Source organism: Camelus bactrianus, chromosome 3 (assembly GCF_048773025.1).
Source record: "Camelus bactrianus isolate YW-2024 breed Bactrian camel chromosome 3, ASM4877302v1, whole genome shotgun sequence".
Classification (NCBI taxonomy): Eukaryota; Metazoa; Chordata; class Mammalia; order Artiodactyla; family Camelidae; genus Camelus; species Camelus bactrianus.
In genome coordinates, this window is record NC_133541.1 from 115819183 (window position 1) to 115826554 (window position 7372).

Below are 7372 nucleotides of genomic sequence, written 5' to 3' on the forward strand. Positions count from 1 at the left end.
TAAGAAACCCACCCCCATTGAATCTGCCTTGTTATCCTACAAGGCTTAGTTTAGATTCCTCTTCTAAGCTTCTTAAGATTAAGACTATCCCTTCTTCTCTGTGTCTTCATTCCTGAGTTCATATAGTCTGTTTGGGTGGGGAAGGATAGTGGGTTATCAAGAACTAAGAGGTTCCTGATTTTGAGAGAAGAGGTGGCTGGAGCTCAGCTAGAGAAAGATGCCTGTTGTAACCACGACCTGCGCTCATCACTGCTACTAGGAACCAGGGCTGGGCATCTCACCTGCCCTACCCTCTTCAGTGCTCATCACAGCTCTTTAGGGCTAAGGTGAAGGGAAGTCAGTTGTTTAAATATACTGATCTTACAGATACAGAGACAGAAGTTCAGGGTGGTGACCTGAATTTCCCACAGCCACCCAGCAAAGAAGTGGTGGATCCTTGATGCACCTTGAGTCTACTCCGCCTCCCTCCAGAGTTTGAGCTGGTGCCTGCCGTGGCCTCCTAAAGGAAGCGGCCGCTCTCAGGCACCCCTGCACGGCCAGATATGTCGCTTTGCTCATAGTAAATGCTCCATCAGTCTTTTAAATGAATGAATGCTTTCTAATTGGTATGGACAGGTGATGGTCTTTCCTTATCTTCTATCATTAATGTTGACAACAATATGGTATATAAATGCAGCCCTTTTGTTTATTTAAATAGCAGCTCTGCATGTGAGTGATTAAAAAAATTAAATAGTCCAAGAGCATACAGAATGAACATGAAGTTTCCTTTCCTCGCAGGCTGCCTAGTCTAATCCCCAGAGGCAACTGCTGGGAACAGTCCCTTGTTTATCCTTCTGGAATTATTCCATGTGTAAACCCGGATGTGTGGATATAGGTTTCTTTAAAAGAAACGCAAATGGGAACTTACCAGGCATTGCTCTGCATCTTGCCGTTTTCGTTTAGAAATGGTTTCTGGAGGATGTTTCGTTCCTCACAGGCAGACCTACTGCCGCTGCTTTGCGGGCACCCAGTGCTCTTCTGCATGGAGGTGTGGGTTTAACGAGTGCTTGCTGACGGACACTTAGTTCGTTTCCTCTATTTTGCTATTACAAGCAACGCTGAGCCCAGTACCCTTCCACACACCTCTTTGCCCTCATGGTGAGCGATTTGTTTCCCTGCACATGTAAATGTGTACCATTAAGAAGTAACCCTGGGCAATTGCTCCCCTTTTGAAAGTAGGAGACCAAGACACAGAGGTTTGGAGGAATCTTTTCAAATGAAGGGAGGGAGAGAGAAAGGGAGGAAGTCAGAAGCCTGTACTTTTAGAACAGGATCCAATTGGAAGGTTAAAAACAGGAAAAGATTATGGTGTCCCTCCCACCATTAGTAAAAATCATAAATTAATGTAACAAAAAAAGTTCAGATGTTTTTCCACATGGACCACCTCAGTATTTTTGTCCAAATATCTTTTGCTTCGTTTTAAATTTGTCCCTGCTTTTTCCTGAGACCCACACCGTAGGCTTGGCCTGCCTCTGCCAGTGGCCGGAGTGAGGAATGGGGGGCCCCTGGCCTGGAAGTGTCCAGGGTCAGAGCTCAGAGTGCAACTGAGCTCGAATTCACAGCCCGTGTCCCAGTCCCTCACCCTCCAGATGGAAAAAAACTGAGACTCCACGAGATATCACGTGACTGTCAGAAAGTAATTGATATCATCTTAACACTGGTCTCCCAAATCTCAGGCTGGTGGTGTTTTTAAGTAAGTTAAACCCTAGGCAGCCACCCACAAACAGCCATCGCCCTCATGCTTCATCTTTTATTTCACAAGGGCAAACAGGAAGCTTCAAGAGACTCATAAGCCTGCTCTGGGTCATTAGCATGTTAAATGTTGGCCACCCCCTGCCCTGAAAGGATGCATCACCCAGATGGAACTATGATTTATGATGTCTTGGTGGAGGTGGAGAGCAGTAGTCAGTGGGTTTTAGGGGCCTAGTGTGTGCAGACACTGCCCATCATTCAGACACTATGAGGGTCTGGAGGGTGGTGGTCAGCTTCCTCTTAGATAACATTTCAAGGCTGGCCCTAGTATTATCTATCTCATGCCCTGTTGATGTGGCTTCCAGAACTCCCAGACCCCGGGCTGATCTAGGTAAGATCTGAGCCAGCAACACTTCCTGTTGAAAGAACCTCGTAAGTCAAAATTTGCAGAGTACACCCATGGCAGCCTTGGTGGCTGATCTGAGTCCTTGGGGACAAAGAACCTCCTGGGCCCTCCTTGGGCTTTACATGCACGCAACCCCCCTTCATTCTGGCCCGCGTGCAGGCAGTGTGCTGGGGTGCTGAAGGGTAAGTTAGGGACAAGGACCGTCTGGATTCAAGCCCGCTGCACACAGCAGCGTTACCTTGAGCGAGGTACGTAAATCTCCGTGGGCTGTCAGCTTGGATCGGGCACGATTCTCTCGATGCTGTGTGCACCTGTGAAAATGAAGTCAAGGAGTTTGGATCTTAGTGACTTATGAGTGGCTTTCTAGGATTTCATTTGCATTAACAAGTGGAAATCTGGGTTGAGCTGAGCAGGTACGAGCATGGTTCTGGAATCAGGCTGCCTGCTTCTGGGTCCCTGCTTTGGCTTCTTTGCCCTTCCCACTGCGTGACCTTGGACAAACCACCGCACCGGTCTGCGCGTGCGTTCCCTCTGCCCTAAAAGAGGGTAACAACGGTAGTTAACCCACCGGTTATTGTGAGGATTGCCTGAGATGTGTGTATAAAGTGACCGAAACAAATCTCATGAAGTATGTGCTAGGTTATATGCATAGGTCTTGTTTTGAAAGACAGTGACTGTATTTAATCCCCTGTTCCTTCTTCCAAATACAACATGCCTTTCCTTTTTACTACACTTTAATACACTCTAATTGTTAAAAGTAGGTGTGTAATAAAAGATGCTGCCACCCATATGCTGTTCATTTATATTTATTCATTCAACAAACATTCACTAAGCTCATCCTGTGTGCCAGTTCCTAGGTTGGAGGTACTGGGGACACATCAGTGAACAAGACAGACAAAAATTTCTGCCCTCAAGGAGCTTACAATTTTGCTGGAGAAGACAGAGGACAACTAATATAATAAATAAGAAGATTATATAGCATGTTAGAAGGTGATGAATGCTGTGGAAAAAATGGTGGGGCATGGATTAGATAGGAAATACTGAAGTGTGTGCTGTTTAAAATGTGGGGTGCCTCCCTGCGAAGTTGAGGTCTGATCAAAGCCTTGCAGGGGCTGAAGGAGTGAGCCGTGGAGACAGTAGAGTGGAGAGTTCTGAGAAACAGCAAGGAGACCTTCGTCACCCACTGGGGAGGGCACGGGTGATGGTTGAAGATGAGGTCCCAGAGCTGAGAGGTGGTGGGGTGGCTGTGGGCTCCACTGGGCCATGTAGGCCATTGGAAAGATTTTCACTTTTGATCTGAATGAGATCAGGTTCCACTGGAGATTTTTGAGTAGCGGGGTGGCATGATCTGATGTAATTCTAAAATAAAAGTTTAAAATAGTCTTTTCAGCATGGGTCATTTGAGCAAAGACTGGGAGCAACCTAGATGCCCCATAGTAAGAAGCTGGTTAGGGGGGGAGTTATAGCTCAAGTGGTAGAGCGCATGGTTAACATGCATGAGGCCCTGGGTTCGATCCCCAGTACCTCCTCCAAGAATAAATAAATAAACCTAATTACCTCCCCCACCAAAAAAACAAAACGAAAACAAAGAAGAAGCTGGTTAAGTAAATGCAGCCATAGAAAAGAAAGCTCATTCTGTATGGATATGATACATGCTACGGACTGAACGTCCGTGTCCTCCCAAAGTCGCCTAACCCCCAGAGTGGTGGTATTGAGAGGTGGGGCCTTAGGGAGACAACCAGATCATAAAGGTGGAGCCCTCATGATATTAGTGCCCTTGTAACTAGAGACAGAGAGAACTTGCTTTCTGATCCACAAAAAGATGTCCGTCTGCGAATTAGGAGGAGGGTTCTCATCCAGGACCCGACCACAATGGCACCCTGATCTTGGACTTCCAGTCTCCAGAACTGTGTTCCTTAAACTACCCAGTGTCTGGTATTTTGTTACAGCAGCCCGAGTTGACTGAAACTATGTGACATCCAAGATATATTGTCAAGTGAAAAAAATGCAGTCTGCAGTGTTTGTGTCTGTGTCACGCACACATACAGAAATCCCTGTATGTGTCTGAAAGATGCAGGGAAAGCGGATAGACCCTGGGAGCCTGGAGCCTCTGGAGGATGGTGTGAGTAGAACATTTTTTACTGTATGCTTTTGTCTCTTTTGAATTTTGAGCCATGGGAACATATTACCTATTCAAAAAAGAATGATCAAAAATAAAAAGTATACACGCTTATACCAAGTCAGATGATACAACTTGAATATAAAGAAAAAGTAATGGCCCCTTCTGTCTTCCATTCCCACCCCTGAGAAAACCAACAATGTATATCTTTTCACATCTTTCTCTATGTTTAAACATGAGTATATAAAACTTATACACACATCTATGTTTTCTCCTTAAAATCCAGAAACCGACAAGAAATGGGATTATGTTATATGCATTAGCCTACAGTCTGCTTTCTCCCATGCTTCATAAAACACCATGGCCATTTCCAGACCAAGCCTATAAAACTAATGTTTATTATTATTACTGTTATTATAATGATTATTTTAGTAGCAACAGCATCAATCATATGAATGTGCCATAGTTTACTCAACAGCTCCCTACTTGGAGCACATTTGTTTCCAGTGTGTGTGCCCTTATGTACGCCACATCCAACAGTGCTGAAATGAGCATCTTTGTATGTCTTTCCACTGCTTTCAGACACTCCCTCTCAGCTGTTTCGGGAGTCCTACGGTGTGAGGGCAGGCAGCTAACACTCTTCCCACTTGTGAAGCATGGCAGTGGGTCATGTGCAGAGCTGGGTTTCAGTCCAGCTCTGCCACTGATGAACTCTGAGCGAGTCCCTCCCTCTCTCTGGGTCTCAGTCTTCCCATCTGTCAAAGAGGGAGTTGGACTAGGTGATTCTGAAGAGTCTTTCCATTTCTAGGATCTTCATGGGGTTGTAAGTTCTGCAAGGCGAGACACCGGGTTTGTGTTATTCACTGTTGTTTCCTGAGTATTAATCCCATAGTAGATCCTTAATGGGTATTTGTTGATCAAACAAACGAATGGATCCTTTGTCTTGTTTGAGAGCATGAAGTTCAATAATAGAGTCGTGCGAGCTCGTTTCTTCTTCCCTCTACATCACGCCTCTTAAATATCTTTGCCCTTGACCTTTACGTCCTGTAACCACATGATCTTTTGTTCTTGTACTGATACTCATGTGATGTGTGTTTCACCGTAAAGTGTCTTTTACATATTAGGCCAGGGTTCTAATCTTAGTGCCATCATTTACCACCTTCGTGCCCCGGGGCAAATTGACCCTGTTTCCTCCTCTATAAATAGGAATGGAAGTTCAGTATTTACCATGCAGATGTGCTTTGAAGTAAATTATCTAAGAGAATGTGTGTGGATTGCCTAGCAAAGCACCTGGTGGACGGTGGGTACTCAAAAAATGGTTGTAGTTGTGGTTTAGGCAGGGTGTAGCCTAAATGATGGGCATTTCAATGTGACAAGTGGTCTCTGGTATCTGGTGGTGGATGGAAGACACTGGCCTCGGTGCTGGCGTGACTCAAAGCTGTGTGGTGATGTGCCCTGTCCTTCAAACAGCTCATCACAAATCCCAGAAGCATCACTTTTGTAGTGGAATTTCACCAAAATGGTTAAGTATATTGTTACAAATCCTATGTCTGCTTTTCTCCCTCTTGGGTTGTTACTACATGAAAAGACACATACATATACACACAACAGAGTTTTGTGCATTTGACTTAGTGACTTTGTTTCTGTGTTTTTCTTTTTTCAAATGCCTGGACCATTTTCAAGTCATGTTGTTGGTTCTGAAGGGCAGCCTGGAAATTGGGGTGGGTAGAAACAATTGAGGCAGGAAAGGGTGAAGGAAGCTGAAGGCTTACTTTCTTTCATTTTCTTCATAGACAGAGTCTGAGATCAGCTCAGTCAAATTCTTGATGTAGAGAATGCCTGGAACATGGTTCCAGAGAGAGAAATGCAAAGGATTATTCATCTCAGAAAAGTGAATCAATCAGTGCTTCTTATGTGCAAGTTACAGAAAGCCAAACCCAGCTGGCCTAAATAATAGACAGTTTATTGCCTCATATAACTGAATTGTTTAGCGGGAGGGCTAGCCTTAGGTGAGGACTGAGCTGGGGGACTCCAGCGATGCCATCCAGAGGTTTTTAAATGACAGGTTTATTGTCAGCTCTTCCATGAGGCTCTCCGGCAGCTGCTGGCTCCTCTTATGGTAGCCAAATGGCCCCACCTTTATATACCACATCATCTAGGGAGAGAGGGGGTCTCTTTTGGAGACTCCTCATGTGCCTCAGAAGTGCTTCTCTTTCATTGGCCTGAATGGGGTCACGTGCCCCTTTCTGGACCAATCATCATTGTTCAGTAGAGTGGTTTAAGCCAATCAGTAACCACTTTTGGAGGGGAGCCTAGGATCAATTGCATTAAAAATAACAGGGCTGAGGACAGGGGAGTGGTGATTTCATAAAGAAGATCTCCAACAGAGTCTGGAAGGGAAATGGATGCTAGGCAGCCAGTATATCTTGACCACCTACTAGAATAATCAATTATTTATTTACGGAGTACCTACTGTATATTGGCCACAGTTCTAAACATCTTACATGCACCAACTCACTGAGTGATAACGAAAACCCTACAAGGTAACTACTATTTTTTCTGTCCCCAGGATGAGGCAACAGAGACAGAACAAGATCGATTAAGTTGCCTACTTAGTAAATGGAAGCAAACAAATTCAATGTAGGCAGCCTGGCTCCGGACCCTCTGCCTGAACATTACACCATGGTTTTTACCAGACCCAAGTTGGGACCTAAAGTAGCTCTGCTCCTCAAAATCATCTCCCAAATACTGTTTGCTGGAAACTGTATTTTTTCCCTCAGTTTTAAAAGAAGATGATGTTCCGATATTGCTCTGGATCATTCCACTTAGTTGAAAGCTTTTGGTTAGTCTCAGGGTCCTGTCATGCTTTTAGGAGTACATGGGAAAGACAAAGTAATTTTTGCTTCAAATTATCCTTAAATTGCATTTATCTTTGGTCTATAAATATTTACTCTCAGTTAATGCACTGGGTATATGTTCCCAGGCTTTTATCTAGAATCTTCTACCAGCTGCGTGGCTGGTGGTGTTTTTCTTCTGCCAGAAGCATTAAAGGAAGCAGAGTGGAAAGGTCTGAGAGGGGAGGTAGCCTAGTGGGAAGATGTTCATGAACCCCTCCT